Below are 15,049 nucleotides of genomic sequence, written 5' to 3'. Positions count from 1 at the left end.
GTTGAGAATGAGCCTACCTCCTATCAGGAAGCTGTGATGAGACCAGATTCTGAGAAATGGCTTGAGACCATGAGATCTGAGATGGAATCCATGTACACCAACCAAGTATGGACTTTGGTTGATCCATCTGAAGGGGTCAAACCCATTGGGTGTAAGTGGGTCTTTAAGAGAAAGACTGACATGGATGGACTTATATATAAGGGTCGTTTGGTAGCAAAAGATTTCAAACAAATTCATAGTATTGACTATGATGAAACCTTTTCTCCAGTAGCGATGTTTAAGTCCATTCGGATCATGCTTGCTATTGTAGCATACCACGATTATGAGATCTGACAGATGGATGTCAAAATCGCGTTTCTGAATGGAAACTTACTCGAGGATGTGTACATGACACAACCTGAGGGTTTTGTAGATCCACAGCATACTGGCAGAGTATGCAAGCTGCATAAGTCCATTTATGGACTAAAGCAAGCTTCTCGGAGCTGGAATCTTCGGTTCGATGATACGATCAAACAGTTTGGTTTCATCAAGAATGAAGATGAACCCTGTGTCTACAAGAAGGTTGTTGAGAACACAGTTGTCTTCCTTATATTATATGTGGATGACATGCTACTCATTGGGAATGACATCCCTTTGCTACAGTCTGTAAAGACTTGGTTGGGGAATTGTTTCTCAATGAAGGATTTAGGTGAAGCAACCTGCATTCTAGGCATAAAGATCTATAGAGATAGATCTAAGAGATTGCTTAGCCTAAGTTAGAGTACATACATTGACAAGGTATTACTACGGTTTGCCATACAGAATTCCAAGAAAAGTTTTCTGCCGATGTCACATGGTGTGAGTCTTTCGAAGACTCAAAGTCCCTCTTCTAGTGAGGAGAGAGACTGCATGGATAAGATCCCTTATGCTTATGCCATAGCATCTATCATGTACGTCATGCTATATATTCATCTTGATGTCTCATATGCTTTGAGCATGACGAGTAGATACTAGTCAGATCTAGGTGAGCGTCACTAGATAGCGGTCAAGAATATTTTTAAGTACTTAAGAAGGACTAAAGAATATTTCTTGATATATGGAGGCAATGATGTGCTAGCTGTAAAGGGTTACAATGATGCCAGCTTCCAAACTAACCAGGATGACTATAGATCGCAGTCTGGGTTCATGTTTTGCTTGAATGATGGTGCTGCGAGCTGGAAGAGTTTGAAGCAGGACACAGTTGCTAATTCTACAACAGAGGCCGAGTATATTGCTGCATCAGAAGCAGCAAAGGAGGCAGTTTGGATCCGCAAGTTCATTACTGAGCTTGGGGTGGTTCCTAGCATAGCCAATCCTATAGAGCTCTATTGTGACAACAATGGAGCAATTGCATAGGCTAAGGAACCTCGCTCACACCAGCGGACCAAATACATACTACAGCGCTTCCATCTCATTCGAGAGATCATCGATAGAGGAGATGTGAAGATTTGCAGAGTACCCACATAGGCTAACGTTGTTGATCCCTTGACCAAGACTTGGGCACAGAGAAAGCATGATGGTCACATTAGGTCATTGGGTATTAGACCCTACACTGATTGACACTAGTGCTAGTGGGAGATTATTAGTTAGAGCCCTAGAGCCAATCATATGATGATTGTTGTATGGACTCGATGTATCATATTCCTATATATTTATAAAGGCATTTCTTTATGGTTATTATACTTACTTGTATTGGTGCCAAATAAACTAAGTATAATAGCATCCTTGAGTTGAAGGTTCTTATCTATATCAATCGATTGGTTGAATCGATAGTGAGATGATATAGAGAACATTACTCTTAATCATTCCTAGTCAAGTATTAACATTCAGGGACAATGTTAATGCGACGAGACTAGCATGTAGGTCAACTCGATGACTTGATCTCATAAGTCATGGATATAGAAATATCAAGTTGACACATGGGTATGCATTGGAGAATGTATACTGAATGACCCGCCATGAGAAAGTATCATGGATCGTTATATAAGTGTCATATACTTTCTCATGTGACTATTAGTATGACTATCAGTCCTTAGACCTGAAGTCACCATGGTTCCCTACATAATGAGTTACATACTTTGGCTTCGTTAAACGTCACCTGTAACTGGGTGGACTATAAAGGCGATTACTGGGTATGTAACAAATTATGCGGAGGGATGTGAGTGATGTAGATGGGATCTATCCCTCCTATATGATGGGAGTGACATCATCATTCTTGATAGAGTGAGACCACTAAGTGCATGACCATGCCTAATGAGTCAATATGAGATATTGAGCTCATTTGTTTAGAGTGAGTCTACTTGAATTTCAATATATAAATTGATTAGAGGATGACACGGTCTATGCCTCAATTTAATCAATCTAGATGTCAATGATAGAAGGACATTATCATATATTGTGAAGGGTCACAATTAGTAGTCACAAGGTGATGTTGGATCTCAACATTCTTGTAACTTGGGTAGTAATGATGTGTTGCTAGATACCGCTTATTACTTATGCTTCTAAATGGATTTAGGAGCATTGCCAACGTTACAAGAACCTATAGGGTCACACATAAAAGGCAATTAGATGGAGATTAGGTTCATATGATGAACCAAGAGGATTAGGTTCATGTGATGAACCAAATTGGATCAAGAGTAATCTAAATTAAACTAATTGAGTTGGACTCAATTTGATTCATGTATCCAATGAGTCTAATTTAGATTATGACTCATTAAATCAATTTATTTTAATGAATAGAGATTCATTAAATCAAATTGGCTTGAATCAATGGTTAGATTTGATCAACCATGGGAGAATTTAAGTTAAGTTTGACTTGACTTGAGAGGGAAGATGAAGAGTCAAGTTTGACTTGACCTTGACTTGACCAAATGCCATGTCATTGTGACTTGGCATAGGGCCGGCCAATAATGATGTGCCACATCATCAAGGCAACTTCATGGTATGCCACCTCATGAGGGAAACTAAGAGTCTTGACTCTTGAGATTCCATGGAGGTTACAAACCTCATTGAAGTGGATGGCCACTTTTGGTGATGGAATGAATTGATTTTCATTCAAGGCATCATCTTCTTCCTCCTCTCTTCCTTCTTGCTCTCCCTCTCATCTTTGTCATGATCTCTAAGGGTGCTAGCACACTCTTAGTTGTTCTCTCCATCTCTTGTTCGTGTGGATACTTCTAGAGGTGTGCCCACTTGAACACACTAGAGATCCAAAGAACCTTGGACGAGCGGGATTTGCGAAGGGCTTCGCTTCAAAGGTATACTCCTTAACATGTAGATCTAAAGTAGATCTAGAGTAGAAAACTAAGTATACGAAATTTTTTATCTTCGCACGGATCCAATGGCTAAGAACTTCGGGATTTCCGCAACGCAAAAAGCAGTTTTTGCGGCCCGAAAGTCCTAACATGAAAAACATTTGAAATCCTAAGAATCACAAAAATATTTGGTCAAGATCAACACCTCAAAATCCCCGTGAATTTTGTATGCCACATTAGTGTGGACGTATACAAATTCAAACATTTGTAAGAGGAGATTTTATCCATTAATTTTATTATCTTGTCAACCTATCTTTATGACAAATAAAATTAATAGTTGGTCTGTCTTCGATCAAATATTTGGTCAAAACTTTAGAATTTAAAATAATATTGATTCCTCAAAATAATATCATTTAAATTCACCAACACCTTAAACACCGTGAATTTTGTATGCCACATTAGTGTGGACGTATACAAATTCAGACATTTGTAAGAGGAGGGTTTTACCCATTAATTATCTTGTCAACCTTAAATTACCTCAAACACCATGAATTTTGTATGCCACGTTAGTGTGGATGTATACAAATTCAAACATTTGTAAGAGGGAGTTTTACCTAGCTTTATGACAAATTAATAATTGGTATTCCTTTGGTCACACAAATAATAGCAGTGACTCCATTGGGGAAGATACTATTAAATGCGCTTAAGTGTATACTATTACTTGATATTTAGTCCATTAAATAGGATTGTACCCCTTTAGTTGGAGAAGATCACACGCTCCTAAATAATTTTCTATAACCATCCATAAAGGAAGTTTGATCTAGTGATCCGCAAACAAACTCATCCGTTGTGGAGGGAGGCACTCAGAGCCAACACGCAAGTTTGTTTGCATCACTTACAAACCAGTAATGGAGACCGTGGAATTTATTTACTAATCCCTCTCCCACTTAGTTATTTAAAATGAGAAATTTTAACATGCATACAAGCACACAAACACAAGCACACACAGCAAATAAAAGCAATAAATATGGAAAAGTAATTTTCCAACTATTATGACCTCTTCCATCACTGTCCTCCGTGTGTTGCCAACCCTAGCTGCTGCCATATTTAGTCATCGCAATCAGGTCTAGTTGCTGCATCTACCTTGCTTCTTTGTTCACTGCGCCTCTGGTCCTCAAAAAGCACCACGCCTCACAAGGATACGATCCGCGACAAAAATAGAATTTTACATTTATCGATCTTATATTTCACGAAGGAATGTACATGTAATCTAAATCGAACAAAAAGTAAAATCCTAAAACTAATACAGCTCCTGCTGTATTTAATAAATACAATCATGCACACACACATAAAATGCCCTCGACATGTCCGAGGGTCCAATCACACACAATTACAATAGATCATAATAGTTGGAGCCTGTAACCACAGAGTTAATATATTTGCACATCCTACTATTATCCTACCTAAAATATGTATGACATGTGCATAATTAAACTAAAACCAAACACACAGAGGTTAATACCTAGCTCTGATACCAATTGTTGGTTGCTACTCGGAATACCATCCTAGTTCCCCTATATAAAAATTTGTACAAGCATAGAACTATCTTAGCTACCCATGTATTCTACTAAAGTTAAATTTGGATTGCAAACGATGTTTAACATTATTAATCCAAATTTTTTCCTTTAGAAGTTAAACTTGAATTAAGAACGAAACTTAACATTCTTACTTCAAGTTCAACCGATGTGATCTTCCTAAGTTAAACCATATTACAGAAGTTGATCAAATATCTATTTCAAGGATCGACTTTCAGGTCAAACGTGGTGAGGCACTAGACCTTCTTGGGTAAGGGATTATCCACCACTGCCTAGACAAAGCCTTTCAAAGAAATTGAATATTTAAACTTCTCACAGTAAACAACGTTTAACAATAGAGACCTCAATAGAAACACATTATCGAAACATGAAATTGAAACAAAAATATATAACAAAAACGATAATTAAAATCGATAACCACTTTTGTTTGGTTTTTTAAGATCTATACAAAAGATGAACTAGTTATGATGCGGAATTAAATAACTAGTTATACCTTTTGTAACTTATAGACCTCACGATCTTCTATTGTATTCCTCTTCTTATCTCGGACGTCGTGTGGGCGACGATTTACCAAGATGAGACTCCACCAAAACCTTCTTCTTCCTTCCAAGTTTCGGCCACCAACAATCTCCTAGAGATGAAGAACTTCGGCCACCAACCAAGCTCCAAGGGATGCTAAGAAACAATGCCTCCTATCTCTCCTTCTTCCTTTAACAAGATCCAGCCACCAACAACTCCTAGAGATGAGATGCCGCCGGCCACCAAGGAAGAAGAATAGGGGATGAAGAGGGCCGACCACCACCAAGGAAGAGAGGAGAGGAATAGAAGATTTTTTCGTGAGGTGAGGCACCTCTACCCTCTCTTTTATATTCCTTGGTCTTGGCAAATAAGGAAAGTTTTAAACATAATTAAAACTTCCTTATATTCCTTGCCAATGTCTAAGAAGGAAAATTTAATTAAAACTTCCTTATAAACCCTTAATGGCTGGCCCCTACCTTGTTCTCCAAACAAGGAAAGTTTTAAACAAAAAATTAAAACTTCCTTAATTGTTTCCAGTAAGAAATTTTAATTAAAAAATTTATTTCTTTAAATCCCTTCATGGTTGGTTATAAAAGGAAAATTTTATAAATTAAATCTCTCTTTTAAAACATGTGGATGGTTACAAAAAGGAAAGTTTTATCAAAAATTAAAATCTTCCTTTAAACTACAAATAAGGAAAGATATCAAACCTTTCTCTTAATCCTTTGTAGAAAGCTATAAAAGGAAAGATTTATAATTTTAAAACTCTCTTTTAAAATCATGGCTTCCACATAAGGAAAGATTTAAAATTTATTCAAAAAATTAAAATCTTCCTTTTAACTACAAATAAAGAAAGATATCAAACCTTTCTCTTAATCCTTTGTAGAAAGCTATAAAAGGAAAGATTTATAATTTTAAACTCTCTTTTATTTTTTATTTTTTTTATGTGGCCGACCACCTAAGCTTGGGCTATAAGCTAGGCCGGCCACATCTTAATCCCATCCAAGGCTTGGTTTGGCCGGCCCTTGCTTGGGCTCCAAGCTTGGCTTGGCCGGCCACCTAAGGATGGGTAAGAAGGTGGGATTTAGGTGGATATAAGACTTTATAATTAAGATGCTACAATAGGGAACGAGAGGAGGAATTGGTTTTGGTCTCCCGATGAGCTTGAGCTTCCCGTGTTCGCCCCGAACACCCAACTCAAGTTCATCAATAATATCTCATTCCACTAAAGAGTTATTATTGCACTACCGTACCAATCCCATATTACTATATAGACTCCTTCTTATCATGAGTGTGTTAGTCTCCCTGTGTTTAAGATATTGAATGCCCATTAATTAAATAAGTTGCTGACAACTCACTTAATTAATATCTAGCTCTAAGAGTTGTACCACTCAATTATATTGTCATGTTGGACTAAGTCCACCTGCAGGGTTTACACGACAATCCTTATGAGCTCCTCAAGGGGACATTATCAACCTAGATTACTAGAATACAGTTTCATTCTATAATCAACAACACACCATATAAATAATATTATTTCTCAACTTATCGGGCCTATTGATTTAACGAGCTAAATCACACCCTTTGATAATTTAAAGAAATAAATATTAAGTATATGTGTTTGTTATTATATCTTGATTAAGAGTACACACTTCCATAATAACAGAGGTATTATAGTCAGTATAAAAAGAAACTACCTCAAATGGTCCTGCCCAATACACTCATAGTGTACTAGTGTAATTTATTAGTCAAGATAAACTAATACCTAATTACACTATAACCACTCCAATGGTTTGTCCCATTCCATCTTGGTCGTGAGCAACTGTTTATAATTTATAAGAAACTGATAACATGAACTTCTGTATGTGACACCACACACCATGTTATCTACAATATAAATTAATTGAACAACTACACTTAGCATATAAATGTAGACATTTGACCAATGTGTTCTTATTTCAAAATAAATATTTATACAAAAAGCTAGGCTTTTAGTATACATTCCAACAATCTCCCACTTATACTAAAAGACTATGCTGCCATATACCCTGCCATACATCTGATTCCCAACTCCTCAACATGCCCATCAAAAGCTCTTGCCTTAAAGGCCTTAGTGAAAGGATCTTCCAGGTTATCATCTAATGCAATCTAGGCGACAACAACTTTTCCTCGTTATACGATGTCTCGTATTAGGTGGTACTTGCACTCTATGTGTTTACTTGCCTTATGGGCTCGTGGTTCCTTCGAGTTTGCTACTACACCACTCTGTAATAATTTTGGGCAAACCAGGAATCATATCTAAATCCATCATAAAGTTTCTAAGCCATATAGCTTCTATGGCTGCCTCAGAGGCTGCCATATACTCAGCTTCTATAGTGGAGTCCGAAAAAACATCTATGCTTAACACTCCTCCATAGTTATTGCTTCACCTCCTAAAGTAAACACAAAACCTTGAGGTTGACTTACTATTGTCCCTATCAGATTGGAATTCTAAATCTGTGTAACCCACAGGGAGCAAATCATCTGCTTGGTAAACCATCATATAATCTCTAGTCTTTCTCAGGTACTTTAATATATGCTTTACGGTAGTCCAATGTCCCTGTCCTGGATTACTTTGATATCTGCTAACCATGCCCACGGTAAAACAGATATCCTATTTCGTACATAGCATACATTAGGTTTCCTACAGCTGCGGCATAAGGAGCTGCCTTCATTTCTTCTATCTCTTTTGATGTCTTCGGAGACATCTCTTTAGATAAAGATACTTCATGCCTAAAAGGTAGAAAACCTTTCTTGGTAAAACAAGCTAGCTTTCCTCATGTGGAATAAGTCCAATACCAAGAAAAAATGAGCAATACCCAAATCTTGAGTAGGAAATTCTTAATTGAGAAGACTTAATAAAGTTATGATATCATTATGATCATTGTCAGTTATTAGGATGTCATATACATAAATAAGAAAAAATATCATAAATCCATCATTATATTTATGGAATAGAGATGAGTCAGTCTTTGATCCAAAAAATCCTTGAGCTTATAACTAATTAGATAATTGATGAAACCATACACCAAGCTCGTGGAGCTTGTTTTAATGCATAAAGGGCTTTCTTTAATCTATATACTTTATGCTCATTTCCGATCTTAATATGACCAAGGGATTGTTCAATAAATACTTGTTCCTCCAAGTTTCCATGCAAGAACGTCGATTTGACATCTAGTTGGTAAATAGATCATGAGTTCTATGCCGCTAATGCGATCACCAATCTGATTGTGTCATGTTTTACGACGGGAGCAAAAACTTCTATATAATCGACTCCATATTCTTTCTTATATCCCTTAGCTACTAAACGCGCTTTATACTTGTCAACTTCACCATTTTCTTTTAGCTTTGGTTTGGAGACCCACTTTACACCAATGGTTTTGTGACCTTTCGGAAGATCAATCAACTCCCAAGTATCATTTCTTTCAATTACTAAAATTTCATCATCCATCGCCTTACGCCATTTTTCATCTTTGACGGCATTTTCAAAAGTTGTAGGATCACAATATGAAAATAAGGCAAAATGAGTGATTAGATCTTCAATTTTTGTTACCTCATAGTCTTCCATCCATGCTGGCCTTCTTCGAATCCGACGAAGAGATTGAACTGCTGTATCAGTAGCTTCTACTGCTGTTGACAAAATTTCAGTAGCTGTTGGCAAAATTTCAATAGCTATTGAACTATCTTCTGATGAATTTTCAAGCGTAGAGACTGTTGATGTTGGCTTGCTTTCAAAAAATATTGTCAAAAAGAGCTTGAGTAGGTTGTCACATATTCCAATCTCAATAGGTTTTCTCATCAAATACAACATCTCGACTGGTCACAATCTTCTTGGTTTGTGGATTAAATAATTTATATGCTTTGGATACTTCACTAACACCAAGAAAGACATACTTTTCCTCCTTATAATAAAGTTTCTTCCTTTTCTCATCCGGGATATGTGCATAAGCAATGCAGCCAAAAATTTTAAAATGATCTACGACTGGTTTCCTTCCACTCCAAACTTCCTCTGGTGTCATATTTGGAATACCAAGTGTAGGACTTCTGTTCAAGATGTGAATACTCCAATTTATTGCTTCAGGCCAAAAAGTTTTTGAAATTCTCCCTTTTGTCAACAAGCTTCTCACCATATTGAGGATGGTTCTGTTTTTCCTCTTTGATATACCATTTTATTGGGGTGTAAAAGCAGCTGTCAGCTCTCTTTGAATGCTATGAACTTTACAAAAAACTTCAAATTTATTTGAGCAATATTCTCCACCATGATATGTTCGGAGGGTCTTAATAGTGTTTCCTATTTTATTTTCTACACGAGCCTTGAAGCTTTGAAATGTACAAAATGCTTCTAATTTTTCTTGTAAAAAATAAATCCAAGTTGTTTGAGTATAATCATCAATGAAGGTAATTAAATATCTTTTACCTCCATTAGAACATGGTGTTATCGGGCCACATATATCAGAATGAATTAACTCCAAAACATCTTTTGCTCGCTATGACTTCCCTTGAGGAAATTGAGAACAATGTTATTTGCCAACAACACATTCTTCATAAACTTGGGAAGGAATACTAATTTGAGGAAGATCTGTCACTATATTTTTCTACTGGAGGATCTTCAATATGCCAAAACTCAAGTGACCATAACGAAAATGCCACAACCAAGAAGGGTCTTTTACTTCAGCCACCAAACAAGATTGCACACTTGTAATCTTCAATGGAAATAACCTGTTTGAGTTCATTAATACAACAACAATGGTTCCTCTAGTGGGATCATAAATCTCACAAACACCCTTTTGAATAGTGATTATATAACCCTTTTCTTGTAATTGACCAGTACTTAACATATTACTTTTCAAGTCAGGAACGTAAAGGACATTAGAAATTATTTCTACAGAACCATTCTTGGTTCTTATCTTTATATTACCCTTTCTCATCACTTTCACAGTGGATGAGTCACCAAAACTTACTGTAGAATGAAAGCCTTCATTTAAATCAGAAAAAGAAAACTTACTTCCACACATGTGGTTACTATTGGAACCCCAAGATCGTTTTGGTGTGATCAACAAGTTAAGTTAGGTCATGTATATTTTTAACCTTGTGTCTAAGTGTGTAGGAGCTTAGGAGCATAGGTAGTCGAGCGGAAGACTCAGTTAGCGAGAAGGATGGCACGCGGTGCACCCGAGGGACGAGGAGCTGCGGAAGAGTACACTAGCGGATGAGAAGGAAGCGTGCGGTCGTTCCGAGGGACGAGAAGCCGGAGTGGAATATTGCTCGAGGAGCAAGAGATGCAGCTAGCGAGAAGGGCAGCACGGGGTGCGACCGAGGGACGAAGACTGCGGATGAGTACGCTGGTGAATGAGAAGGAAGCACACGGTGATTCCGAGGGACGAGAAGTCGGAGCGGAAGCATGTTCGAGAAGACCAGAAGTTGGGTTCGGGTGAGCCCTATTCCGGATGGCAGAGATCACCCAAGCGAGCGAAAGACTCGGTTTGAGGCAAACGGAGCCGGAGCAGAAGACCCAGGCTGGAAAAAGTCAACGGGGTTGACTTTCCCAATCGGGGCGCCCGGAGTTGTTCGGGGCGCCCGTAACCCTTCCGGGCGCCCGGAGTTGAATTTTTTACAGGATCGAGTTTTGAATCGATCTGAACGTTGGGGAATAAAGTTTATCCCCCTCAGGGTACCCGGAACCCTTCGGGGCGCCCCGACCAAGGCTATAAATATAGCCTTGGTCCAGAAGCTTTTCAACAATTAGAACGAACTCAAGAATTGTAATTCCAACACTTGTGTGCTTTACTTTAGAGTTGAGCTTCTGTCTCTGCGCTTCAACGTTGTAAGAGGCTTCTCCGCCTGAAGGAGTTTTTAGTGCTTCAACTTCCTTGGATTAATAACCTCCCCGGTTGTAACCAAGTAAATATCTTGTGCCTCTTTCTTTCTGTTTTATTTATCTGCTTATTTATTATGCAAGTGTTATTTTAAGAGTTCGAGAAGGGTTGCGTTCAGTTTTGATTTTGCAGACTATCCAACCAACCCCCCTTCTAGCCGGCCACCAATGGGCCAACAAGTGCTATCAGAGCCGAGGCACTTCAGGAGGACTAACCGCCGAACGAAGCAACGAGATGGCCAGAGCTAACATCTACCCACCAACTTTCGAGGGGGAGTTTGCATTTTGGAAGCGACGAATGTAGGTTTATTTTAAAACTGATTTTAGTATTTTATTAATTATGAAATATGGTTATGAGGTACCGAAGAACATGAACGGAGAAGAAATCAAAAAACATCTTTGGACTGACGAGCAGCGCGACAAATTCAAGGCAAATGGTAAGGCTGAGTCCACTCTTTTGAGCGTGTTACCTGCTAAGGATCTCGACAGAGTCGGAACGTACAAAAGTGCAAAAGAACTTTGGGAAAAGTTCTTAAGGCTTTACGAAGAACCACTTGAAGTCGAATCCAACTCCTCGATGGACACCGAGCCGCTGACAGAAGAGTCCGTGATCGAGGAAATTGCCGAAACAGCAATCATAGCTGAAGACTCACCTGAAGACGAAGAAACCTCATCCAAGATGAGCATCGATAAAGGGGGAGTGCCTTCAGAAGAAAACAAATCAACAGGAGGAGAATCAACAGCCAAAAAGTTAAGTCAGGTATGACCTCCATCTCTTGACTAGTTGATTAATCCAATCAAGACATTATCGAAAGAGTTTTTTGAAATAGAAGTTATATTATCAAAAGATTTTCTCGAATTAAAAAATTTATTGTCAAAAGATTGTTGCAAATCAGAATTTAAGTTGTCAAGATATTCTTGTGGATTAGAAAAATTATTAACTAATAGTAAGTTAAACGAAACTCAATCAATAGCTTGTCAATTAAAGAATCTCGACAAACTAATAATAGATAATAACATGATATAATTTTCTGCATGCTTAATATTGTTTGCTTCAAATCTGAAAAATTGTGATTTGAAAAATTGTGATAGATTAAAATGAAAATTTAAATTAGAGAATTTGATCTAAATTTTTTTTTAAAAAAAATAATTTAAAACATGTTTTGGAAATTTTTCAGAAAAATTCTCTTTCATAATTTTTTTTTTAAAAAATTCTTAGAAGATATTTTTAAATTCTCAGAAGATATTTTTGCCTAAGTTAAAATTTATTTTACTATTGCAAAATATCTAACTTAGAATTTTGTTTAACTTAGAAACTTTCCTTTCACTTAGAAATGTTGTTCTAAAAGTTCATTGAAATCATTTTCAAAAGTTTATAAGTTTTAACCCTTAGAATTTTTTTCAGAACCCCATTTTTTTATGTGATCAAAGGGGGAGAAGGAAAAGTATAAGTCTAGGGGAAGGTGGACCAAAATTAAAAAATTCTATCTATTTGCACTTAATTGCAAAATTAGCTAGTTTAATTTTTATGTCTATTTTTACCCTAACTTAACTTGGGTTGCTCACATCAAAAAGGGGGAGATTGTTGGAACCCCAAGGTTATTTTGGTGTGATCAACAAGTTAAGTTAGGTCCTGTGTATTTTTAACCTTGTGTCTAAGTGTGCAGGAGCTTAGGAGCACAAGTAGTCGAGCAGAAGACGTAGCTAGCGACAAGGACGACACGCGGTGCGTCCGAGGGACGAGGCGCTACGGAAGAGTATAACGGCGGACGAGAAGGAAGCGTATGGTGGTTCCGAGGGACGAGAAGCCGGAGCGGAAGATTGCTCGAGGAGCAAGAGACGTAGCTAGCGAGAAGGTCGGCACGGGGTGCGACCGAGGGACGAAGACTGAGGATGAGTATGCTGGCGGACGAGAAGGAATCATGCGGTGATTCCGAGGGACGAGAAGTCGGAGCGGAAGCTTGCTCGAGAAGACCGGAAGTTGGGTTCGGATGAGCCCTATTCTGGATGGCAGAGATCACCCAAGCGAGCGGAAGACTCGGTCTGAGGCGAACGGAGCCGGAGCAGAAGACCGGGGCTGGAAAAAGTCAACGGGGTTGACTTTCCCAACCGGGGCGCCCGGACCCCTCCGGGGCACCGGGAACCCTTCCGGGCGCCCGGAGTTGACTTTTTCACAGGATCGAGTTTTGACTCGATTTGAATGTTGGAAGATAAACTTTATCCCCCCAGGGGCCCGGAACCCTTCAGGGCGCCCCGACCAAGGCTATAAATATAGCCTTGGTCCAGAAGCTTTTCAACAATTAGAACGAACTCAAGAATTGTAATTCCAATGCTTGTGTGCTTTAGTTTAGAGTTGAGCTTCTGTCTCTGCGCTTCAACATTGTAAGAGGCATCTCTGCCTGAAGGAGTTTTTAGTGCTTCAACTTCCTTAGATTAACAACCTCTCCGGTTGTAACCAAGTAAATATCTTGTGCCTCTTTCTTTCTGTTTTATATATCTGCTTATTTATTATGCAAGTGTTAGTTTAAGAGTTCGAGAAAGATTGCGTTCAGTTTTGATTTTACAGGCTATCCAACCAATTCCCCTTCTAGTCGGTTGCCAATGGTCCAACAGTTACAACAACCCGTATCCGCATACTAAACATGAGACTTAGGTTCCTGATTAGCTTGAACAACCATTAATAAAGTTTCCACTTCTTGCTTTTCGGCAAAATTCAATTGCGCTTCTTTTTTGTTGTCTTCAGGTTAGCTTAGTATAACATTCAGAACGATAATATCTAAATTTATGACATCTAAAACACTCTACCTTTGATTTGTCAAAATGTTGATCTCGTCGAAAATGACCATCATTGGCTTCGAAATACTTGCTGTTACCTCGATCTCCCCTTCCTCTACCTCTACCTCTACCCCTTCCTCTAGAGTTTGAGAAATGAGTAGAGATAGAAATCTTTAAATCTTGCTCCTCTGAAGTTGAACTTCGGTTCATCTTCTGTTCATGGACCAGTAAGGAGCTTTATAGTTCATCAAAAGAAAATGCATCTATGTCTTTGGATTCTTCAATAGAACACACAACATAATCAAACTTTGGTGTCAAGGAATGTAATATCTTCTCACTCTATCGACGTACTCTTCCATAGCTTCTCATCCATCGAATGCACTGAGCCCGTCGACTCGATTCCTGTGTCATCCTCCTCGTTCGCCGCATCTTTCGCTTGAGTTCTTACATTCCCAGGTTCCTGCACACTCAGACGTAAAACATCAAATAACGCAAAGTCTAACTTGATTTGGTTGATCATATCAAAACCAATATGGGGTACTTATAATTTCTCCCTTTTTGATGTGATCAACCCAAGTTAAGTTAGGGGTAAAAAGAATAGTAAAATAATTGTAATAAACATGTAATGCAATTAATCAATATACAATATTAAAACAATTAATATGCCAAAAATGAATGTGCCTCCTTCTAAACTTAATCTAATATTCTTCCCTTTTGATCACATTAAAAATAGGAGTAAAATAATTTTAAGACTTACACAAATAGTGACTAACACTGAGAATTATTTTTTTAAAAATTAAATTTTTATGATTTAAAAAATAATTTTAGAAGAAATAATTTTAAAATTATTTTTATTTATTTTAAAATTATGAAAATATTTGAAACGGTTAAACATAATCATCCAAAATAGTGATAGAATTTTTATGAATAAATAAAATTAAAATAAGTAGTAATTAGTTATTTATACAAAGAGA

This window comes from Zingiber officinale, chromosome 6B, assembly GCF_018446385.1.
Source record: "Zingiber officinale cultivar Zhangliang chromosome 6B, Zo_v1.1, whole genome shotgun sequence".
NCBI lineage: Eukaryota > Viridiplantae > Streptophyta > Magnoliopsida > Zingiberales > Zingiberaceae > Zingiber > Zingiber officinale.
The sequence above is the reverse complement of the archived record's forward strand: the minus strand, read 5'-3'. Positions refer to the sequence as shown.